The sequence below is a fragment of the Odontomachus brunneus genome, unplaced genomic scaffold (assembly GCF_010583005.1).
Source record: "Odontomachus brunneus isolate Ranch 3 - 2012 unplaced genomic scaffold, Obru_v1 Obru_scaffold_090, whole genome shotgun sequence".
Taxonomy (NCBI): Eukaryota; Metazoa; Arthropoda; class Insecta; order Hymenoptera; family Formicidae; genus Odontomachus; species Odontomachus brunneus.
In genome coordinates, this window is record NW_022639540.1 from 189,714 (window position 1) to 203,288 (window position 13,575).

The window sequence follows — 13,575 nt, forward strand, 5'->3', positions numbered from 1 at the left end:
AATCGCATATCGTATAAGGACTGGAAAACTATGTCTCGATAAAGATAACACCTTTGAGTAATTTTAATCCTGTCGAGGATTTTCACACCCTCCGCGTGCAATTTTTGGGACATACAATACATACAGAAAAAATATCATTCTGCTAATAAGAAAAGCGATTACTCACACTAAGAAAAAGTATTTGAACATCTATATGAGGGATATCAAGTTTATTTTTGTAAAATTTCCGTGTTTGTTTATTTCTATAAATAAGCTTTACATCTTACAAATAAATTTCCAAATATTTTTCTCTCAATGCAATTTCCTTCTTTTAAATAATAACTATTTTTAATAAAACATACACATTGAAAAATATTTAAAAAATAAAAAATATTTATTTGGTACGTATATTAATAATGTATTTACTTAAATATAATTTCTTTTATTTAAATGAAATAAACTTTCATAGAAAATATAAGTATATAAATATTTTTATAATATATTTAGGAGTATCTTTTATTTCTCTTAGATGTTTTCTTCTCTCTTAGTGTATTTTTTTGATAATAGTCTGAAAATATACCCATCACAAATATGAGGGGAGCTCATTATCGTGTACTCAAAATTTATTCTCTTCACAAGAATATTACAAAGTCTATCTAAGACGTTAGGTTTTTAATTATAAAGTCTATCTAATAACGTTAGGTTCAACTCTATGTGGTGAGCAAACTAAATTCTTTATTTCAATCCAATATTCTTGATTAAAATGCTAAACTTACTAAAATTCAGAATGTATTTTGAGTAAATTTTCCATGCTTGTGATAAGCTTAGAGATAGAGATATGCACATATATACACTTATAAAAATACTCAAAATAATATTGATTTAAATGCAATATGTATGTTTTTCTTTGTGTGTACAATCTAGGTTTGTCAGACCCGGGCAACTTTCAGCTAGCCTAACTTTGTTGAAAATCAATATTTCTGGACACATTTTTGCAAAAATATAAAAAAGTCTCAAGCAAAAAGATAGCAGTGTAACAAAATCGAAATCTGCAAACAAATTTTACAACTTTCCTGAGCCTTTTACGAAAGTTGTTGAGCGATCGAATGTCCGTTCGGGCTTCACAGATTCATCATTGTACGCGAAGGGTTAACCTCGCTTACGGTCGGCCGACAATGAGCCCGAAACTCGACGCGTACGTAACATCGCGTATGTAGATAGGAGAATGCCGGTACATGCTACGTCACCCACGAAAGTTTCGACGTCTCTCCAACCGAAAGGTGGAACCAACCCCATTATCGAACGTCCTGCTACGCTGTCCCTCCCTCCTCTCTGCCGCCCCCCGCTCACGCTCCAGCCATCAGCCCTAGCTCCGTGCGCGCACCTAATGCAGCTACCCCAAAGAGTTTCGAACGTCTCTCGAGGTGGTAAATCACAAAGTGTATCATCTATCGGAGAATTCGCCCTTCGCCTCAGCGTCGGCGACTTGCCGTCAGAACGATCCACGATTACGTAACCTAGTGCTTTGGGGAAGGCAGGCAGGACCCGGTCTCTTTCTCTTTTTCCTTCTCTCGCATTCTCTCTCACTCTCCTTCCTATCGTTCTGTCTTACCCTTTCCTGCCACCCCTCGTTCTCTCTCCTTCCCCCTCTCTCTCTCTCTCTCTCTCTCTCTCATGCGACCGATAACAAACGCTGACCTAAATACGTTCCCGCCAAACCGTCGTAAATCGTAGCACCGCGACGTAAGGATACCCCCGCCCGAATCTCGTTCGCCTTCTTTTCGGTTTAATCTATTTTGCGCGATCTCCGCCACGGCCTACGAAAGGGGTTCTGTTATAGGCAGGCGGTACGAAAGGAAATCTTCCGGAGAGTCAATTAGGCCAACTTCGTGTACGGTGACGGTAACGCGAGGATAACGTCGCACGGTCGATGTTCTCGGTCGCTTCATCCGCTCTGCGTTCCTTTTGGGCGCTCACGCGTTTTAAGCGCTTATAAGCGTCACTCTATCTTTCTTCCGCGTCTAATGAACGATAAAAATAGAATGACGCTTACAACGCGTGAGCGCCCAAAAGGAACGCAACCTTTGTTTCATCCTTTCAACAGAGTACAATTGTTGATTCGCGCCAGCCACGAAGGAAATATTTTTTCGACCAGCTGGACGCGTACATCACGATTTGTGACTGTAACTGAACACTAGATATCGCGGGGCATTCGGGGTTTCTTTTTTCCTTCTTATGCCCTGCTCTCTCTCAATCTCTGTCTCTCTCTCTCTCTTGCTAGAATAACGTAATCTTTTATTCTTTCTTGGCGAAAAACGAGACTAACCGACCATGTCCAGCCACTTTCGTTTGCGTTTATGCTGGTCTGAGTTGTAAAGCGATTGGAAAATGGGCGGAAAACACGGGGAGAAAAGGGCTACGGATAGCGGACGTATGTGCGGGCCATTAGTCAAATTTTCCAGTTCGGAACACGACGTTCCAGGCACGGCACTGGCTTTGTTCCGAGTCGTCGTCGCGGCTGTGCACGGCACTGTGTGCAGCTACGTCAGGCACAGCCGCGTTTTCTCGCGTGTGCACCAGTAGCGCACATTTGGAGTGTAATTCTGAGGTGTACACGTCGTGGCTGTTTAAACAGTCTCAACATTGTCATAATCAAATTATTTTCTCGTTACCACGCAATCAGGATTCCAACATAATTTCTCGCTACCACACACGCTCTCGTTTTCACATATATAAATTTGTGTATTCATATGTGTACGACATATATTTCTTTCTTAAATTAACATTGGATTTAAGCTGATACTAAGTTTAGATCCGTTGGATCATTTTCACTCCTTGCGATCTTAATATTTTCAAACTCCTTCCTCATTACTCGTATCAGTCATGACTCCTGAACATGCTACAAACATAATCTATAAAATTTAGACATTTTGAACTGCAAATAAATTAAAACCTTTTTCACAATTTTTTCATACTTATAATTTCCTACAGCAAGATGCATCGCAATTATGTTTGCCCTCTGTAATTAGTACAAGAAGACTGGCGAATGGACACAGAATAAAATATAATCTTAATCAGGATTGACTAAAATCTCAAATAATAATAATAATGCTTTGTATACTATCCTTACATAACGTTGAGAATTAAATAAAGAATCAAAACGACTCTCTTTTGGTCATTTATCAAATATATAATTTATTACAATACCATCTATCTCTTCTGCTACTCTTTTAGCGTGTGTGTGTGGTCTACTTTAAACGTAATTAAAAGTCACGAGAGATTCTTTCTCCAAACCAGGGGAAACAGAAATGGCGAAGAAGAAGACCGTGAAGAAGTCAAGATGACTCCATCGGGCATTCTGGTGTTAGTAATTGAAGTATTTCTTTTTAAACTTGTGAGTAAACTCGACAACGATTTAAAGTCGGACTCAACGGCCCAAATTATCTCAGTGTTTCGGGTCCCCGAAGCCACGAAGCCAACATTGCCGTGCACGTGTCGTCGTAAGGGCGCGTGTGCCGGCCAGCTCGAGCGAGTAATGTCAGACGGAAAGCGCGCACGCGCCCTCGGAAACGTCGGAAAATTCTCCATTCTACGGTCACGCGTGTTTCAGAGCGGGTCACTCGGATTGTCGTCGTCGCATGGGTAGATCCCCGACGAAGATCGACGAGAAGAGGTTAAAGCGGCGGTTTAGCGTCATATTAAGGGTCGGCGGTAACGAAATTTATTGCGGCCAGACACGCACAGGACATTCGCCGAGGGGTGGTCCTTGTCTTATCTGGTCGCGCCGAAATGAATCGCCGTTTTGAAGTCTGGCCACCCTGCGACGCGCGTATCTTCGTCGTAGCGGTTCATCCGCCGCTGCGCTATATTAGAGGGATCGCGTAAACGAGAAAGAGAGAGAACTGAATTTTCCCGATAAATAACACGCAAGATGGACGCGTGTTGGAAATTAACGAACGGGAGCGAGCAGGCGTGAACAGAAGCCGGCCTTTCGCGTAATAATAACACCTTGTTCTTGTGTCCCGAGTATCTCCCACAAAGCTACGAGAAGAGACGAGTTCCAGCGCAGCGGTAGGAGCAGCGTCTCGAGACATGAGCACGCTGCCGCGCATCCAGCTCACGTTATAGTAAAGTACACAATCGATAATCACGATGCTCGATAATCGCAATAAAGACCGTAATCTGTCGGCCCCGCGCTGCCGTGGCTCAACTTTCGCCGGGAGGTGGAATGGCAGCTCCGGGAAAATTACGGGGATCGCGTAGCCCTCCGTCGACGGGGCCAGAGCAGTCGTGATCGCGGCCAATCGTACCGGAGGGACTTGGCGACCGGGAGAGAGACAAGGTGTCGTTCGTTCGGACATCGAACGGTGCCATCTCGCAGGCAAAGCCTTCTCGGCGAGGGAAAACCCTCGAGGGTGATGCTTTGTGGCCAAGCCTCGCTGGGAATTCCGCCAGATGCGCGAAGCAATCGGCTGGATGGTGCGCGTTGTATCTCGCCTCGTGTGTGTGCGTGTGTATGTTGCGTGTGCACCTGTGTGGGTCGCGTGGGCGAAGATTTTGGACGGGTGACACGCTTGCGCGCCCGCCAAGGGCGGCGCGAGAATCACGGACGATTATCTCTTTAATTTTCATCGCCGGGGTCGATCGCGTCGCGAATATTAATCGCACCTCACACCTTCACATTGCACGCACGTCTTCCACGCATCGGCGAGCTCGCCGATTGCGGCCAGCAATCTCGAGCAACGAACGCCTCCGCGCGTGTTTTAGTCATGCCGTCCTCCTTGTCCTTCCGATTTTCCGCGTCGAAGCAACTCGACTCCGCGACTCGACATGACACCTTTTCGCACGCGCACAGCAACACATCGAGCATCGTCCCGAACGTGTGTGGCCGATCCATGCCGAAAGTTCTTTCCCATCGTTCCGCGCAGGTAATCAATTATGTAGCGGCACGGAAATATTTGCGAGTCTCTCTTTCTCTCTCTCTCTCTCTCTCTCTCTCTCTCTCTCTCTCTCTCTTTCTCTCTCCCTCTCTCTACCTCGACAGCGTGACCTCAACTTCGCGTTCGCACGCGAGTCGATATTTGTCAACTGAAATAAACAGTACTTTACAAAATTGTTTAGATATTGGTAATCGATGCTTCATTAATGCGACCGTGGAGAAATACACCGCGAATGGCGAGAGCGCGCGAGTCGATTAAAACCAATACGTGTACAACAGCAGCTCGCTGCCGGGTCGGCGCAAATTTCGTCTCCTGAACGTCCCCATTATCCCTTCGTCCCTATTCTCGCCCGAAAGTATCCGCCGTATTGGATTACACGACGTGAATTACCGCAGGACCAAGCATCCGCGGCAAGAGCTTATATCCGCATAATTTACGCGGAGTCGCGATATAAGCAGGCCGTTATCCGTGGATCGTTATCATTTCCTAATGCGGTTCTATTTGCGGTAAACACTGTTCTATGTATATCGATCAGCCTCGTCGATAGCGCTTAAGATCCGACGTTGTTCAGAGCTCGCTCGCGCGTGAAAGAAAACAACCACGGAAGAGAATTACAATGAATAAGGAAAATGTTTTTGTACACGGTGAAAAACGTGTGATCCTAACAAAAATCTTTGTGTTAAACTTTCGACATTCCCTCGTGTGTTAACTTGACATATTGTCGTTGTGTTGTATCGACCATTTCGTGATGAATTCGCCGTTTCTAAATGTTAAAGTGACACAATTTACATGTGACGCGTACATTATCGGTGACATTTTCTATGTGTAAAGTGCACAGTTATTTGTTAACATATTTGCCTTGTGTTAAGTTAACACAGAAACTAGAGTGCAGAATTGAGACATACGGAAAATGTGTCAAACTTAATAAAACATTTTTTGGAGCGTATCTAACCCTGGACATTCTTACACGGTAAAAAACATTTTTTACTTATAAAATCGATCCAAACAAAAAAACACACACGCAACACACAACATATAGAAATCTTTGTGTTAAATTTTTAACATTCCCGTGTGTCAATTTGACATATTGTCGTTGTGTTATATTAATTATTTTGCATAAGAGTTCACATTCACCACTTCTAAGTGTTACAATATTTATTGAGGACATATCCATATACTAATTTAACAAATTGTCGTGTTATTTTATCTATTCTGCATTGAGTTCATATTTGCCATTTCTAAAATAATACGATGCATATGCAAATGTTATACATATTTGTTTTATCATTTGTTAACCTATTTGCTTTGTGTTAAATTAATACAAAAGATCAAGTGAACAAGTCGGGCGACATGTGCGATGTGTTATTGAATTCATCACAAAATTTCGTGCAGTATACATTACACTCCAATTTAGACAACGAAGTCTCTCTGCTGTGCGCCCGCGAATAGCTACCTTCAATCGACACGACCAATAATTGTCTATCGATTCGCGCGATACGTAAGCGCGTAACACGCATATTTCACCTCGACGGATTTTTAATTTCGTCAGTTTGTTTATTTGCCGCTGTTATTCGATCGGATCGGAAAAAAGTGGAATTACATCGAGTGTTTTTTGTAGTATCGCCGATGAAGAGCTTTTATATATCTCCGCTTGGAAAATATCAAACAAACGAACAAATGTCGAGCGCGCCGTGCGCTGCGTATCACTTAAGTAACAAATATCTCGAGCGAAAGTTCGTGGCGTTGTCAAATAGCTTTCGATCCCGCGTTCTCTCGGCGAGCCAGACACGATACTGAGGACGACCGCCGATAAAGTCATCGCCGGGCTGCTTGAGCCAAGTCAAGTCAAGTGCTCTCTCGCCATGACCAATGACTGCAAAAGTATCAGTCCTGCCGTTCAACCGGCGATCAATGACGCTTATTACCCACCATCGCCGGCGTCACGTTTCCCTCGAGTACTAACCAACTGACGGCCGGTTGATAAAGCCGAGTGTGGCTTGCGCGACGAGCTTGAAAGCTTCCTTCGCGCGGTAAGCACCGCGGCTGCGTCAGCGGTGTTTACCGGCGGTGGAAAATAGACCTCGATAACGTGGCACGCGCGTTCATGTCGCCCTGTATTTTCTGGCCACGTCCTCTACGACAAATCAATTTCGAGATATGAGTATGAGGCACGTTTCTCAGGCGTGCTGTATGTGCACATATGGGCGAGATTCGCGCGTGATCACGAGAACGGCGAAATTGCGCATTGTGCACTTGTCACATGCGTCTAAAACTAATAATCATTATCATCTTGACGTAGCGCAATAACTAGCGCAGTGCTGCGACGTCGTTGTCGCACGGGGAACCTCTTTTATCAACGCGACGCGTCAATCATTCTTCCCGTCCCTCCTCTCCTCCCAGTTCTCGTTTCATCAATTAATTAACAGCGAGCCGTCGGCGTCTGTATATTTACGAAGCACGCGTGGATTAAAGCATTCCTCGCTATACGTTACAACGCGCTTTTCTGATGGCCGGAGCTCGGTATAGTCACAGGTGTATAGTCTCGTGTTTGTACAATCCAAGAAAATATACAGAGTACGAGTGCATACAGGAAAATGATGGCGGGAAGTTAACTGCGGTTAATAGACTAACAGTTACGTTGTATGCTTACTCTCCGAACTCTTTTTCTACTATTCTTTTTATTTTATCTCATTTCATCGAAGTGCATTTCACGTTTTATAAAATACGCGTCCTATTCTGAGAAAAAAATGTTTGGTATTTGTAAGAATAATCACACAGTGAAATAATTACTGTAAATTGTGTGTAGCTAAAAAAATCATCTCTTTAATAAATTCTAAAGTTGGTGATAATAACTTTATATGCATGTTACTATATTATCATTTTACTACAAAAGATATATTGGAGTCAAAACTAACTGTAATTTCAATTAGGTCAACCATATTTGCTTACAGTGCTAGAGAATCTTTAAATAGAATTTTAACGTATATTTCATATAAACATATTTCGTAATTGTATTAAAATCGATCTGTGTAGAAAAATGTTTGAGTTAAATTTTTAATACACCCGTGTTTTAATTTAAATTATTATCGCTGCATTATTTTGACTATTCTGGCTTAACTTCATGTTGGACATTTATAAATGTTAAGATACAGTTTATACATAAATTAATGAATTTCTAACATATTTTATATGTAAAATATACAAATAAGTTTATTAACGTGTATTTATTTTATATACAAAACAAAAATTAGAGTCAATTGTGTTAAATTCAACACGAATTTTTTTGCAGTGTACACAGAAAAAAGAATATTCTTGCGTCATAATATTTTTATTTTTAGTATGTAAATCTTCATATAAGATCACATAACGTTAAATGAAGATAACTTGCTCGCATCAATATATTTTATATAAGAGATTTAATAAAAAAATATACTCTTATTATTCAAAAATAATTTTTATAAAGGGAAAGCACAAGATATTAGTTTGAGAAAATGATGTTCTTATATTTGCCGCAAGAAGACATTATTATCATCAAAATAATCATATCGTATTTATGTTACTTCTTATAAAACTATGTTTTATTACTATTATTATACTATTATTAATATTATACTATTATTATAATATTCAAATAAAATTATAACATTATTAAAATTCGAGACTTAAGAATTAGATACCGTTACTTACATATGAAACAATGATTGTTAATTTGAATATATTAGTTTTGAGTGGATACTAATTTTTCCCGTGTAGTAATTTAAGTGTTGAGAAAAAAAGATTCTTAGGAAAATATAGAAATTTAAGCAAGTTTCATTAAACAAAGTTCATTGAACTACAAAAGGGAAGGGGAAAAGAGAGAGAGGAGATGGAGACAGAGTTCCAGTTACTTAAGGGAATTAATTTTGGCGCCGACCAAAGGACACCTCGACAGTGGTGCGAGACGCCATCGAAGTTGCCCGTTTAAAAAGAGCGTCTTCCCTTAAACACAAACATATAAACTCGGTAAAAGTCCGCCCGTTCGCGACAGGCGCGTTAAAAGCGTTTTATACGACATAAGAAACGCAAGGCGGCGGGACACCTCACCGAAATAAAATTTCGTGAGCGCGGTAAGTGAATCGCACGTGCGCGCACACGTTGCGCTCGTTTAAAAAGAGCCGGGGCCGGATAGGCCACGGACGAGGGCATTGTGCGCGCGTATGCGTGCGTGCGTGCGTACTCTCAGAATGACTCATAAATAGTTTATTTTCGTACTGGCTGGGGAATCGTTAGTCTTGGCGGCCAAAGCTGCCGTCTTCGGGAGGCGCTATTTCCTCGCCGGTTCCTTCGCTTCTCGCGCGAACGGAGAACGCGATGGACGCGGTGCGCAGCGTGAAACAAGGGCTTCGAAGTCCGTATTAACATTTCAAAGGACGCGCAAGTAATAAATCCAGCGTGCCGGGCGCGCGGGGCTGCGGATTCCGCAGTAGTGTATAATACACGTACGTGGGCAAAAGGTGCGACCATAATTGCACCGTCGTTCCATAGTTGCCCCGAGCACGCAGTGACGTTGTCGTTGATGCCTGGGCTAGTCGTTAATTGAAATTATATTCAGTTACCGGCGCGATTAATATTGATGGCCGTTTGTGACGCATTTAATTATTGCGTGTATGTGAATATTTAGAATAATATGTGTGCGAGAGGACGGCGATGAGCCGGCACGTTAATGTACACGATGACATACTTGTGCTGTCGCTCGAAAAATGACGTGACATTCCAGTGAGATGAAATGTTTCATTAAAGCAAGTGCCGCATTGTTGCAATCGGCGTCAACATGACAAGTACGCCGAAATATCCTAACATCCGCCGCTCGTCTCCACACCGAATCCATCCCCGGCAGAACACGGGGTCGTAATACGACCAACGACGTGTATATATAGACCACACATCGAGAGATATCATTCTACTGCTAAGAAAAGCGATTACTTAGTTTATTTCTAAGTAATAGTTATCTTCAACAAAGAATATTGATGAGTATATTATAAGATATATATTATATAATGAGTATATTATATATAAAATATATTCATCAAGAATTTGCGAAAAACTCATTATCATATACTCAAAAGAAAAGTTTATTTTTTTACTAGAATATTATACAATTTTGTCGAAAAAAAACCTCGGGTAGCAGATTGAAAAAGTTTTGGGGCTATTTTTTTCTCACTCTAACTTAAAACGTCATATTCCATATACGAAAAAAAATCTTGCAATGGTTAACAACTTAATTGAGCGTTTCAGCACAATATTTGATAATAATAATATTTGATTAATATAAGTTCATCATAAGCATCAAATTTATTCAAAGTTCTGAATTCATACATTCAGTACATTCTGAGTTGTAGTGCGTTTTTCGTTTAAACCAAAAATAAAAAAATATAAAATATAAAGCAAATATTTAATTTGCTTAGAGCACTTAGGTAAATTGAATTTATTTTATATTTTAATATTTTTGGTTTAAATGAAAAACGCACTAAAATTCAGAATGTACTTTGAATAAATTTGATGCTAATGATGAACTTATATCAATCAAATATTATGCAAATATCATTATCAAATATTATGCTGAAATCAAATTGTTAACTATAGCAAGACTTTTTTTCATATATGGAATATGACGTTCTAAGTTCGAGTGAGAAAGGGATAGCCCCAAAATTTTTTCATTCTGCTCTCTCACTCCGTGTTCCAAACTACATGTTAACTTCACCTCTACTACAGCAAAGGTATACGAATACTTGATCTACGTATATATATCGTTGGAAACATGGTTTAACACTGAAATGAATTGAGCCCTGATTCAGGAGCGTCGCGCGACTGTCACGACACAATGCGCTTCTTCGTCAAACGCTAATTAAATGTGCTTCTGAACGCGAAAACGAAATCGATGGCGCGGTGTGTCTGCCGGTTCGTTAGTTGTCAACTTCCGGGCAATGGGAAAAGATAGTCACGATGTGGCCTACCAGAAAACAGCGCTGCCGATGTCCGACTCGTGTCTTTGATGTTCTCGTTCAATCGGCACGCACAATTGAAAACTGTATTGCACAAAGGGAATTCGATTAACCACGGTCGTAGCCGTACTTCATCCGAACGACATCGTCCATTGTCGGACGAGAATTCTGTTATATCAGTCTCTTGACAAGCATCGGATTTCGATCGCGCCGTTCAGAATAATCATTCATAGAGCGGGACTGCGATGTTCGTTGGAGATATTCGTCGTCGTATGTATACGCGGAATCAAAAAGCCATCACGCTCGATAAAAGAGCCAATCGCGATTCGAAGCGACTAATGCTGCAATTCTAAACAGAATCGTAAGATTTGTAACTTGCTCTCGTAAAATTCGTAAGAACTTATGAGTAGATCTACACAATTCCATACGTACCGTACATCATTCGATCACTCGTAAGTATCTACGATTTCACGTAATTTACGATATTTGCAAATGATCGTACAACGTATGGCACGCATAGAATTGTAGATCTATTCCTAAGTTCTTACGAATTTTACGAGGACAAATTGCGAGACTTATGATTCTGTTTAGAGTTGCAGCATAACTTGGGAATAACAAGATGGGATATGAGCGCATCCCAAACAATACACATTGTGTTTAATAACGTTGGCAACATTGATAAGTATAACTTCAAGTCTTCAGTTTCGAATTACCATCTTGGTTCTCAAGAAGTCGTTATCCTCTTCCATCTCGTGGGCTCTCGCAGGTCGCAGATAAGTAGTAGTAGCTTATGTTGATATATTCATAACTTCAAAGTTTGTGATCAATTAGCCATTGTAATTTTTGCAATTATCACTTTTGCAATTATCAATTTTTGCTTTGTCAAACATTCACTTTTGTCTTTTTATATCAAAAGAAGAGAAGAAAATTCACAAGACTAAAAATTCAAGTTTGTAAGTCTGAGAATTATAACGTTTTGCTCATGTAATGACTATAAAGTTGTGTTTTTAATAATATATATATTTAATAATATTTGATATTCTAATTACTTAGTTTTAATTACTTGGACACAGCAGAAGGCTAAAGTTTAAATTTTAATGACTGCATAAATCTTAATAGCTGAAAGAAAATTGTAGAATACGACTATACTTCACCTTGTCTTTAACGTCCTAGAAATCGGGTCTTGTCATTACCGGGTTAATATCGCTTATTTTCTACCTCGGATACGTCGCAACGGAGAGCCGAGTGCGATTCGAGAGATATTTTCATCACATTTCTTTTTGCCCAGCTTACTTGACAGAGAAATACGTTCATTAATGCAAGTGTCCGTACGAGGATCGTATGAATAACATTAAAATGTATATGATAATATTCACGGTGCTCGAGATAACGCGAAGATTACTGCGGGTGTTTTAAGTCGCGGCATATGCACATAGCAGCATGCGTGCAATCGCAAAACATCATCCCAGTCCAGTGCTTTACACTCGTGTCATAGTTCGCAAACCAGCGAGCAACGGAAGGAATCAGAGCGATTTTAATTTGCATATTTTACAAATGCAGAAACAAGTCGGTCGGGCAGCACGCAACGGAATTTTTTCCCCGGCGCTGTGAGATTGGACAGGGCGAAAGAAAAACGGGAGAGACAGGAAGCGTGGGGGAGGACGAGAGGACGAAAGGACGAAAACGATAAAATTTTCCCGCAGCGTTCTGACATTTTTAACTTCGTCCGGGGCCGCTCGCGAGATCGAAATATTAAGCGTAACCTAATAAGTAAGTTTTCTAATTAAGCTGAAAAAACCCTTCGTCCTTGTCCCAACTTCGACGCGGCTTGGTCCCCACGGAGAAAGTTCCCCGTCGCTCTTCGACACGCTTCAAACTGTTGCCCTTTGGCAGTTCGAGTGTTATTAAGGAACAAAACGAAGGAATGCGTGAACGAACGCAATTTCGATATCGCGTCGCGCGACCTTGCCAGACCGCCGTCGTTAAGGAAAATAATTACGCCCACCTGAGGGTATATAGCCTTGAGCCTGTTTAAACGCAGTTCATACGTTTCCTCCCCTGTTTCTTGGCTTGCACGCGGAATGCATATGAAGCACGTCTTAAATCGTCGACGCGCGGGATGCAACAGCTGTTCCCACCATTGCGTCGTACATACGCTCAGCTCATATCGCTCACCCAAATATCGAGGAACGAGCGTTCCATTATGTGACACACTGCCGCATAAACGATACGCTCTGTCTGTCCACATTCGTGTTGAATTTTTGTTCAGTTCATATTCCCGCCCTTAATAATTTTGCGAGACGAGCGAGCGAGATGAGTGTGCATCCGCCGCTGGAAACTGTATAATATTATCATTGACTTTTTCTACTTACATCGAGTACACGCTCTCGTATACTTATCCGCGCAATACTGGAGATAAGTAGTATTGCTGTATTGACTTTTCAAACTTGTATTTAAGTAGCAACGGTATCGTCAAGTTTGATACATTATTACGATCGTGTCGCGCTCAGTAATCTTTTTAATGAAATGGCGAGTACTTTATTAAAAAACTATATGGAACTCACGTTATTAAAGCAAACTTCAAAAATTCCCCCGAGGAATTCCTGTTTCATAATTTAAAATGTTTCGAAGATATCTCTCACACACAGAGAAGTTATCGAGAGAAGAAGAGAGAG

General features: G+C 41.1%; 1 protein-coding gene across 1 annotated transcript in view; it reads left to right on the top strand.

Annotated features, from left to right (window-relative positions):
* Window positions 1–12,557: 12,557 nt before the first annotated feature.
* LOC116848143 (chondroitin sulfate proteoglycan 4) overlaps window positions 12,558–13,575 on the top strand; it is an 88,446-nt gene continuing 87,428 nt past the window's right edge. The window contains exon 1 of the mRNA XM_032823938.1: window positions 12,558–12,670. The gene's annotated coding sequence lies outside the window, so the exon portion shown is untranslated. The remainder of the gene's footprint in view (window positions 12,671–13,575) is intronic.